The sequence below is a fragment of the Cryptomeria japonica genome, chromosome 3, assembly GCF_030272615.1.
Source record: "Cryptomeria japonica chromosome 3, Sugi_1.0, whole genome shotgun sequence".
NCBI lineage: Eukaryota > Viridiplantae > Streptophyta > Pinopsida > Cupressales > Cupressaceae > Cryptomeria > Cryptomeria japonica.
Window position 1 is genome coordinate 780,549,865 of NC_081407.1, and position 12,050 is coordinate 780,561,914.

Sequence of the window (12,050 nt, forward strand, 5' to 3'; positions counted from 1 at the left end):
ACCTTTAGGAGCCTATGGGGGATTAAAAATAACCTCTAATTATAGGGTTCATGCCTGGAATCCACTGCTATGAGATTTTAGTGTGACTATCCTAATTTTGTCCAAGGTAGTCACATGGAGATGCCTACCTAGGTTTGCTTCATGCTCTTCACAGAAAAGCCTCCCCTACAAAACCCCATGGAAATCTTAAAATTTACTGGCCAATCTTGCATTCCACCAAAGGAAAGAATTTATAGATGGGTGAGATGCTAGATATGGCCATTATTTGGCGAAACCCTAGCCAAACCCTAGTTTTTCAAGTTAGAATCAGTAAACCAAGGGGTTCTCACTACTCACAGAGGATCAAAACCTCAAACCACTACCAAAAAAAAGGTAACTCAATCCTCTATCTACTCCATGAAATTTTTTTTAGAATCAATCAGTACAATGGTGTACAAACAATAGTAAGATCAGATTTTGAGGGAAAAACTCAGTTTTATGTCTTGTTATGCTTCCAAACTCCCTTCACCAACAACTCCAACCTTTGGAATCAAGCCCTAAAGGTATCTAAACATTCTCCAAATGGTTTCCAATTGAATTTTGAAGATTTTGGAGCCACCGAGAGGCTTACATCAACCAAAATTCAAAATGTTGCACTTTTGCTTACAAAAGTTGCATTTTCCAAATGTTGCACTTTTTTATAAAAGTTGTGAACCAAAAAAAGTTTGGGACCCACACAACTTGGATCAACCAAACACCACCTACACACCCTAAAATCCTTCAGAACATCAAAACAAACATCATTCTACCCCTATTTACCAAATTATCCAAATTGGCTTATCAGGATGCCTAATTTGGGACACTGGTTTACAAGGTGGGGTCCTTATTGAAAACATGAAAATGCATAAACACAAGACATTAAAAATGATCCTAATCCTCATCATCTAATCCATGAATGGCTTGTTGAAGTGGTGCCCCTACACCATACTCCCTGGGAGAAGAGATCTCAAGCCCACTTGAGATTAGGGTTTAGAGGTTTGCACCATGGTTGGAGATTTGGTTTTCTATCATCCAAACTACCTTAGAGTTTGGTTTTCCTTGCCAAGCCACCAAATACTCTTTGTATTCCTTTTTCCTTGTTCTCTTTGTGACTCTAATGTCTATAACCTTGCTCAATTTTGGTGGATCATGCTTTGGAATATCATCATCTGCTGCAACCTGCATTGGTTCCTCCTCTTCATTACCATTGCCTTTGTAAGGTGTTAGATCACATAAATTAAAAATGGGTGACAATCCAAGATTAGGAGTAAGTTGGATTTCATAATCATTCTGCCCATACTTCTTCACAATCTGACATGGTCCAATCTTCCTCTACATGAGCTTTGTGTGTTTGCCTTTTGGGAGTCTCTCTTTCTTCAAATGCACCCATACTAAGTCCCCAACACCAAACTGCACATCCCTCTTTTTCTAGTTAGCATAAGCTGTGTACTTCTCTATAGATTGTTGGAGATGAGTCTTTACTTGATCATGTACCTCCTTGATGACTGAGGCAAAAGATTCACCACCTAGACTAATAGACTCTTCTTTAGGTAAATCCCTTAACTCTAACACACCCCTTGGGTGGATGCCATACACAATTTGCAAAGGATATTTCCTAGTGCTTCTATTTATGGTGTCATTGTATGAGAACTCTTCCTATGATAGTATATTGTCCCATTTTTCTCCATGTTGTCTTGTAAAGCATCTTAATAGGTTCCCCAAGGACCTATTAACAACTTCAGTTTCTCTATCCATTTGGGGATGGTAGGCTGGTGAGAAAGCTAGGTTGGTTCCCAGCTTCTTTGAAAGGGTCCTCCAAAAATGTCCTATGAACTTCACATCCCTTTCTAAGATGTTTAGGGGAAACCCATGTATCTTGACTATCTCTTTGAAAAAGAAGTCTGCAACATATGAGGCATCACAAGAGGTTTTACATGGCAAGAAATGGGCCATTTTTATAAATATGTCCACCACTACAAAAACACTATCATACCCCTTCCTTGTCCTAGGCAGACCCAACACAAAATTCATGCTTATGCTTTAGCATGGCCTAGAAGGAATGGGTAAAGGTTGGTACAAACCTGCATTGGTGGATTTCCTTTGGCATTTTGGTAGATCACATATGTTTCTACAAACCTCCTAACATTTGCCTACAACTTAGGCTAGTAGTAGTGTCTCTTCACAAGGTCAAGTGTCTTGTCAAGGCCAAAATGACCTGCCATTGCTCCATAATGCTTCTCCCTAATAATATTCAGTCTCATTGAACACTTAGATATGCATAATTCTCCACCCTTGAATAGAAATCCCTCTTGGATCAAAAACTCAGAAAATTCAGCATGATACCTCTCACCAAAAGACTCACATATCTTGTAGATCTCTCCAAAATCTTCATTAGCATCATACATGCCCTTCAAGGAGTCAATGCCAACACTTTCCATCTTAATTTGGTTGATGGTTAAGACCCTCCTACTTAAGGCATCTGCAAATTTGTTCTTGACCCCCTTTTTGTGCTTGAGGGTGAAGGTGAAGGCTTATAGGGTCTCTACCCACTTCATGTGTCTATGATTTAACTTCTCTTGACTATTTATGAAACTTAGAGCCTGGTTATTGGTGAAAACTATGAACTCCTTTGGCAATAAGTTATGCCTCCACTTCTTCATTGATTGAATTAGAGCATACATCTCTAAATCATAGGATGCATATCTCCTCTTGGCACCATTTAGTTTTTCACTAGAAAAGGCAATTGGCCTTCCCTCTTGACTGAGTACTTCCCTAATAGCCATGTGGATTGCATCACATTCCACCTGAAATATCTTGTTGAAGTTTGGCAGGGCAAGGACTGGTTGTTCTGCAACTTTCTTTTTCAAGGTCTCAAATGAGTCATCTATCTCCTTGGTCCAACCGATGTTAGGACCCGGGAGGCAATTGAGAGGGGGGGGGGGGGGGGTGAATCAGTTGTCTAATAATTTCAACCCAAATATAACTTAATTAAACTTGATGCATATTACCGGTAAAGCAAACTTATGTCAGTTGATAGATTAGTAGTTAATAAAACTATCGATAAAGCTTAATGCATAAAATAGAAAGAGAAACAACATCCATGACTCATAACATAGAGATTTGTACATGGAAACCCTGTAAGGGGAAAAACCATGATGGGAAACCTTACCCACAATCAAATGATACTACTACAGATAGTATGTGTACATAAATGGGGTCTGCACATGCAGAAAGGCCAACCACCTAGAGCTTACTTCTCAATCATAAAATAGGAGTCACACTGACTACAATTGGATGATTAAATCCAATGATAATGTACTGCTCAATGTAGCATCTTCAATGATGGATTAAGTACTAGTTAAGCTCTGATAATCACCTTCAAACCTTCCTTGAATCTTCTTTATGGTCTTCTCATATGATCTTCAATATTCTCACATAAAATGTCACAAAACCATATACCTGTATGTTCCTCTACTTATTACATTTATCTCACAAATGAGATCTTGCATATATACCAAAACCTAAGACTAAATGTGTAGGTTGGCTCACTAAGAATATTACAATTAAATCAATAATGAATCAAGATGCGATGCATCATGTCAGCTTAATACATTTACAACAATATGAAATCAATAAATCATCTCCATAACCTGTCGTGTTGATCTGGAATAGATAACATGTGTTGGTGCATAACCTAGACCAATTTGCCAGTAACAAAAAATATGTTAACTCGATTAGACCAATAACCAGAATACCAAAACTAGATATCCAAACCATGTCTTTGACATAACCAAGTGATCTCCAAATGATAGCAAGTCATCCTTCATATCGATGAACAATATAACCTGTCGGTGAGCATATAGCAGTGACTATGCATAAGTCACTGAACTTGCCAGTGCCAGTTCAACATAACCATAGATCTCTAGAAGGATAAGTGTTGACATCAATGACAAAACTAATGCAACACATCCATAATACCAACAATCTCCCTCTTTGGCATTGATGGCAACACCATCTAAGTGTCAAAGAAGAAATGCCAAAAACCAAAAACCAACAATCTCCAGAATAGATCAATACCAAAAAATAAAAATTGCAGAGTAAAAATCTCTCCCCCAATGAATAATCTCTCCCCAAAAGATACTATTTTTTCATAGATATCTCTCCCCCTTTGACATCAAATGACAAAGAAATACAAATACTAGAATATATAACTCAACTCATATAATCAATTACAATAACCAATGTCACAACCAACTACTCCCCCTGAGAAGTAGCTCTCCTCCATCAAAAGCCGAAAAAAGATTTATCTGTTAGTTTCTGTTGGTTTGATGCCAGTCTTCAACTGTCTAAGTCTCTATCAATGAGGGTATCACCCCAAGCTACTCTCTGAGATATTCAAAAGTTTACCTAGGTAATGGCTTAGTAAAGATATCCACAATCTGCTCTTTAGTATTCACATAAACCAATCTTACTTCTTTTGCTTCAATATTCTCTTTCAAAAAAGTATACTTATTAGAAACATGTTTAGGCTTAGAGTGAAATACCAGATTCTTTGATATATCAATTGCAGTTGAATTATCACAATAGATTATTATAGGTTCTTTGCATTTTACCTTTATATCCTTCAACATTTATTTAATCCATAATACTTGAGTACAATTAGTTGTTGCTGCAACATATTTTGATTATGTTGTTGATAATGATGTACAATTCTATTTCTTGCTCAACCATGAAATCAATCTGCTACCAAGAAATAATGCTCCACCAGTGGTGCTCTTTCTGTCATCTACATCTCCTGCCCAATTTGCATCGGTGTATGCACATAAATAAAAAATATTATCTTTAGGATACCATAAACCAAGATTTGTTGTGCCTTGTAGATACTAGAAAATCCTTTTCACTACTGATTCATGATTTCCTTTAGGATTACTCTGAAATCTTGAAATAATACATACTGCATTCATTATATCAGGTCTTGTTTGTGTCAAATACAGTAAAAATCCAATCATAGACTTATATCCTATCAGATTAACAGGAGCTGAATCATCTTTCAATGTTAATTTATCAGTTGTAGTCATAGGAGTACTTACCGGTTTGGAATTTTCCATACCAAATTTCTTTAATAGTTCCTTCAAGTATTTTTTTGACATATGAATATACCTTTATCAGTCTGTGAAATCTACAATCTTGAAAATAATTTTATCTCTCCAATCATAGACATTTCAAATTCTTCCTGCATCTTATTAGCAAAGTCTTTACGCAATCCATCTTCTCCTCCAAAAATGATATCATCAACAAAAACTTCAATAACCAAGATCTCTTCATTAGTCACTTTGAAATATAAGTTGTTGTCAATGTTACCTTTAGTGTAACCAAGCTTCAAAAGATATTTATCCAATCTAGCATACCAAGCTCTATGAGCTTGCTTTAATCCATACAAAGCTTTCCTTAACTTGCATACCATATCTCCATCATTTGTCAATGAAAATCCATCAGGTTGTTCAATGTAAACTAATTCATCAAGATCACCAAAAAATGCACATTTTACATCCATCTGATATACTTTATAGTTCTTGTATGATACAAATGTAATAAATAACCTAACTGCCTCAATTCTAGCTTCCAGTGTAAAGGTTTCATTGTAATCAATTCCTTCTTTTTGTGAGTATCCTTTACATACTAATCTTGTTTTGTTTATGATTACCTTACCATCTTCATTAATTTTATTTCTAAATACCAATTTAGTTCTAGTTACATTTTTGTCTTTAGGCTGGGGAACCAATGTCCATGTATTATTCTTTTCAATTTGTTCTAATTCATCTTCCATTCCTTTAATCCAATGTTTATCTTCACATGCCTCAATAACAAATGCTAGTTCAATTTGAGAAATTAAATATAACTCTTCATTTGCCAATCTTCCTCTTGTCATAACTCCTTGATACTTATTCTCAATTATCTGCCTTTCAGAGTGATTCAATCTTACATACCTAGGTTTGTTCACTTGCTGCGGTTCTTCAGTCACTATGGAATTCTCTATTGATGTCAATGTGACTGGATCAACACTCTATATTGGTGTATTCTATATAGATTCATTTATGATCATCTCAATTGCCGGTTCAAAATCTATAGACCTTGACTTTTCTCTAAAGTGTTCATCTATCTTCACATTTGCACTCTCAATAATCTTATGCAATCTTTTACTTAAACATCTATATTCCTTGCTCTTAGATGAATAACCAAGAAATATTCCTTCATCACTTCTAGGATCTAATTTACCAACATACTCATCTCTCCTAATATAACATTTGCTTCCAAATATTTTGAAGTATTTAAGAGTAGGAGTATTACCAAACCATAGTTCATAAGGGGTCTTATCGGTTTCACCTTTGATGTGAACTCTGTTGAAAGTGTAAATAGTTGTATTCGGTGCTTCTCTCTAGTACATATGAGGTAGATTTGATTCCAATATCATGCTTCTAGCTCCATCCAGAATAGATCTATTTTTCCTTTCCACAATTCCATTCTACTGAGGTGTCTGAGGTGTTGATAGTTGTCTTTTGATTCCATTTTCATAGAATGTATTAAACTCTTTAGATGTAAATTCTCCTCCTTGATCTGATCTTAAACATTTGATTTTCTTACCAGTTTCATTCTCTACCATTGCCTTAAATAACATGAATTTCCCAAAAGCTTATGATTTCTCCCTGAGAAAAGTAACCCAACACATTTTAGAATAATCATCAATAATTAGCATAAAGTATCTATCTCCCTGTAGACTTCTAGTTCTTTCTAGACCACACAATTCAGTATGAATTAAATCAAGAACATTATTGGATCTCTTAGAAATACTCTTAAAAGTTGTTCTAACTTTCTTTCCCATTTGACATTCCTTACATACCGGATTATGAGGTTTTACAATCTTAGGTAAATCCCTTACTGCTTTAGTAGTATTGATCTTCACAATGCAATCAAAATTCACATGAAAAAATCTCTTATGCCATAACCAACTTTCATCAATATGTGCAATCAAGAATGTCTTTTCACTGTTATTCAAATGAAAGATATTACCTCTAGTCTGATTACTAGTTGCAATATCTAAACCAATTCTATTCATGATTTTGCATTTACCATTCTTGAATTGTAACTGAAATCCCTTTTCAACTAATTGACCAACACTCAAAAGATTATTCTTCAAACCTTCAACATAATAAATGTTGTTAGTATTGTGCTTACCATCAAAAGATATAGTTCCTTTTCCTTTGATAAAACAAGCTTTATCATCCCCAAATCTTACTAGACCTCTATTGAATTCCTGAAAAGATAAGAATTTACTTTTATCACCAGTCGTACGATGTGAACATCCAAAATCAATATTCCATTCATCCTTTGCCTCAATTTTATCTTTCAGGGACTACTCTATTGATGGAACAGTAGGTGCCGGTTGATCTTCTATTATTGCAACAAAATCCCATCCATTGTTTGTCGGTTCTTCATCGGAATCATCAGTAACTCCTTCATTAGCATACTAACATGATTTATCTATGTTCTTCTTAAATCAGTATCTTTGATATTCAGGGTTAGTCTTATATGTTCTTTTAGCTTCTTCTCTCAATCTTGCATGTCTATCAGGACATATAGATTCCATATGACCAATTTTATTGTAGTTAAAACATTTAAATGGTTCTTTACCTTCATAGTTACTTCTAATAGAACCTTTAGGCATTTTCCTTGCAAATAGTGCTTCAAGTTCATCCAGTTCTTCATTTTCCTTTCTAATATCTTCAAATTCTTTTACATAAAGTTCTTTCCAATCAATTTTTCTATATGATGATGATGATGCTTTGAAGGCTAAATCTATCTTAGTAGTAGCAACGGGACAAAATTCCTCAAGTTCAAATGTTGAAAGTTTTCCAACCAAGGTATCTCTAGATACTGATGTATTAGGAATTGTTCTCAATTCATTAATAGTAGTTACTTTCATTTTGTATGCCAATGGAAATGCTCTTAAAACTTTAGAAACAATCTCATCTTCACTTAAGGATCCTCCACAACATTGTATTCCCAAAACAATTTCATTAACCCTTTCCATAAAAGCAAACATTTTTTCATCTTCTTCGATTTTCAAATTTTCATACCTGGCCTGGAAGCATTCAAGTTTTGCAATTTTAATAGTGCCATCTCTTTCATTCAATGTCTTCAATTTATCCCAAATAGCTTTAGCAGTAGATTGGTCTGATAATCCCATGATTTGTTGACCTAACAATATGCTCAAAAGTGCTTCTCTTGCTTTGCAATCATTCTCTTCATCCTTACCCAATGTTGGTGAATTAGGTTGATTCTGTGTAGGACTAACATATCCATTCTTTGTAACATCCCATATGTCTTTTCCAGGGCAATTCAGATGTGTCTCCATTCTAATCTTCCATATACCATAGTTGGTTCCATCAAGTTTCGGACTGTCCTTCCTGAAAAAGTTAGTTGCCATAGAATCTCCTCGAGTTGTTAAACTTTTGCAAAAAGAGGACTTAGCTCTGATACCAATTGTTAGGACCTGAGAGGCAACTGAGAGGGGGGGTGAATCAGTTGTCTAATAATTTCAACCCAAATATTAACATAATTAAACTTTATGCATATTACCAGTAAACCAAACTTATGCCAGTTGATAGATTAGTAGTTAATATTAATACCGGTGAAGATTAATGCATAAAAAAGAAAGAGAAACAACATCCACAACTCATAACACAAAGATTTGTACATGGAAACCTTCTAAGGCGAAAAACCATGGTGGGAAACCTTACCCACAATCAGTTGATACTACTACAGATAGTATGTGTACATAAATGGGGTCTACACATGCAGAAAGGACAACCGCCTAGAGCTCACTACTCAATCACCAAATATGAGTCACACTGACCACAATTGGATGATTAAATCCAATGATAATGTACTGCTCAATGTAGCATCTTCAATCCTAGATTCAGTATCAATTAAGCTCTAATAATCACCTTCAAACCTTCCTTGAACCTTCTTTATGGTATACTCATATGATCTTCAATATTCGCACATACCATGTCACAAAACCATATACATGTATGTTCCTCTACTTGTTACATTTACCTCACAAATGAGATCTTGCATATATACCAAAACCTAAGATGAAATGTGTAGGTCGACTCACTAAGAATATTACAATTAAATCGGTTACAAATGAATCAAGATGTGATGCATCATGTCAGCGTAATACATTAATAACAATATCCAATCAATAAATCATCTCCATAATGTGTCGTGTTGATATGGAATAGATAACATGTGCCAGTGCATAACCTAGACCAATTTGTTGGTAACAATAAATATGTCAACCTGATTAGACCAATAACCAAAATACCAAAACCAAATATCCAAACCATGTCTTTGACATAACCAAGTGATATACAGATGATAACAAGTCATCCTTCATGCCGGTGAACAATATAACTTGTCGGTGAGCATATACCGGTGATTGTGCATAAGTCACTGAACTTGTTGGTGTCAGTTCAACATAACCATAGATCTCTAGAAGGATAAGTGTTGACATCAATGATAAAACTAATGCAACACATCCACAATACCAACAATTGAACCTGTACTTTTGTCCTCCTTTTATGGTGTCAAGCATTGGTGCACAAACATGACTAAATGCCCTTATAAAATTCCTATAAAAGGTTGCTAAGCCATGGAAACTGTGGACATCATTCATGGTTTTAGGTGTTGGCCAAGACAGAATAGCACTTACCTTCTTCTAGCCCATTTTCAACTCATCTTATGAGATTACAAAGCCCAAGTAAATGATCCCCTCCTGCATGAATAAACACTTATCCAAGTTTATCATTAGTTGTTCTTCATGTAACCTTTTGAGGACCATATCTACATGTTTGAGGTGCTCTTCCCTTGTGTGGCTAAAGATCAAGATATCATCTAGATACACTATTACAAACTTGCCTATGAATTCCACCAAGACCTCATTCATCAACCTCATGAAGGCACTAGGGGCATTGGACAACCTAAATGGCATGACTTTCCACTCATACAACCCCTCATTGGTCTTAAAAGTTGTTTTCCATTCATCCCTCGGCCTTATTCTAATCTGATGGTATCCTCTTTTTAGATCAATTTTGGGGAAATATTTTGCACCTCCCAAGCAATCAAGTAAATTATGTATCCTAGGGATTGGAAACCTATACCTTATGGTTATCTTGTTGATGGCCCTTGAGTTTGTGCAAAGCCTCCAAGTACCTTCTTTCTTGGGTGCAAGGACAATAGCTACTACACATGGGATTAGAATTTTGCCAATTAGCCCTAATTCTAGCAACTCCTCAATTTGTCTTATCATCTTTGCATTCTGGTCTGGAGTAAGCTTGTATGCTGCTTTATTTGGTAGGGTAGATCCAGGGATTAGATCTATGCAATTAATTATGTCTCTTACTAGTGGTAGGGACCTTGGCATTCCATCTGAGATGATTCCTTTGTACTTGTCAAGTAACTATTTGACTGCAGGGTTTATGTGCCTCTGTCCTTCTTCTTTCCTCTTTGCAAACTGCTCCTTCTTTGTCACCTTGGAACTGGGAATGAGAGAATAGCAAACTACATCTTTTTCTACAATCTTCTTCATCAACTGCTTTCCTTTTACCAACAACACTTTGGCATCCTTTCCCTTTGGTTCCATCTCATTCTCCATCAGAGGTAAAAGTTTTATCACCTTACCATCTTTGGTGATTGAATAGGTGTTTCTAACCCCATCATGATGAGCCTTCAAATCAAACTTCCATGGTCTCCCAAACAAGAGATGGCATGCATCCATCTTGGCTACATCAAATAGCAACCTATCCTTCTAGGATCCAATCTGAAACTCTACCCAAGCCTGCTCTTCTACCACTACTTGCTGACCTTGGGTGAGCCATGAGACCTTCTAGGGGTAAGGATGTGGCAACCTTCTCAACTTAAGCTTCTCTAACATTTCAAGTGACAAAAAATTCTCAATAGACCCGAAGTCTATCAGGACCTTGCAGACCTTTCCTCCTGCCCTGCAAGTAGTTTTGAAAATAGAATTTATTTGTGGGGGATCCTTATCAATTACCCTCATGGTGGTCACTTCTCTCCTCATCATCAGAGCCTCTCCTCTTTTAGGGTAGCCATAGCTATCAGGAGCATTGACAATTTGATAGGTGTTTGCACTTGCCACACTTTAGCAATCAGATTCCAGCACCAAGTTGCTCCTCCTTTCTCCCATGGATCTTGGAGCCTTCTCCAGAAACCTATTGGCCATGTGCCCCTCTTGGTTTTAGTTGTAACATCTAGGAGGTCCTCTACCTTGGTATCTTCCTCTAGAGGATGGTCTTCTTACCCTAAAGTTCCCTCTTTGATTGTAGCCTTCGCCTTGGTTGTAACTACTCTCTCCTTTGGTGCCTTCTTGAATAGACTCACCTTGGTATCCAAAACAATTTCCTTTTCCTCTAAAAGGGCTTCTTCCTCCTCTTTCTTTTCTCCCTTTGCCTCTTCTATTTTGTTCCTTCCTTCTCTTTAGCTTCTCCTCCACCTTAAGTGCCAATGGAAAACATTTTTGGACTATCTCTGGGGTGTGGAGATTCAAATCTTCTTGGATGGAAAATCTTAGTTCATTGAGCTATCTCACCACTTTTTCATCCTCACTCTACTTTACCTTGGTCTTCACACACAACTTCATGAATTCCTATATGTAGGAACTCACATCCATCTCCTTCTACTTCAAGTTCTATCTCCTCTTGTGCAATTGGACATTATAGTCCACTGGAACATAGGCTTCCTTCACCAAAGCCATCATCTTCTTCCAAGTAGAAACTCTTCTCTTCCCCACTTTCACCCTCTCATCTTGGATGAAATTCCACCAAGTCAGTGCAACCCCTTTCATTTTGGATTGGGACATTTTCACCCTTTGGTGCTCTGGTATGTCTCCACTCTCAAAGAAATTGTCCAAGGAGTCTATCCACTCAATCATTGTATCAGGTTCCATCTTA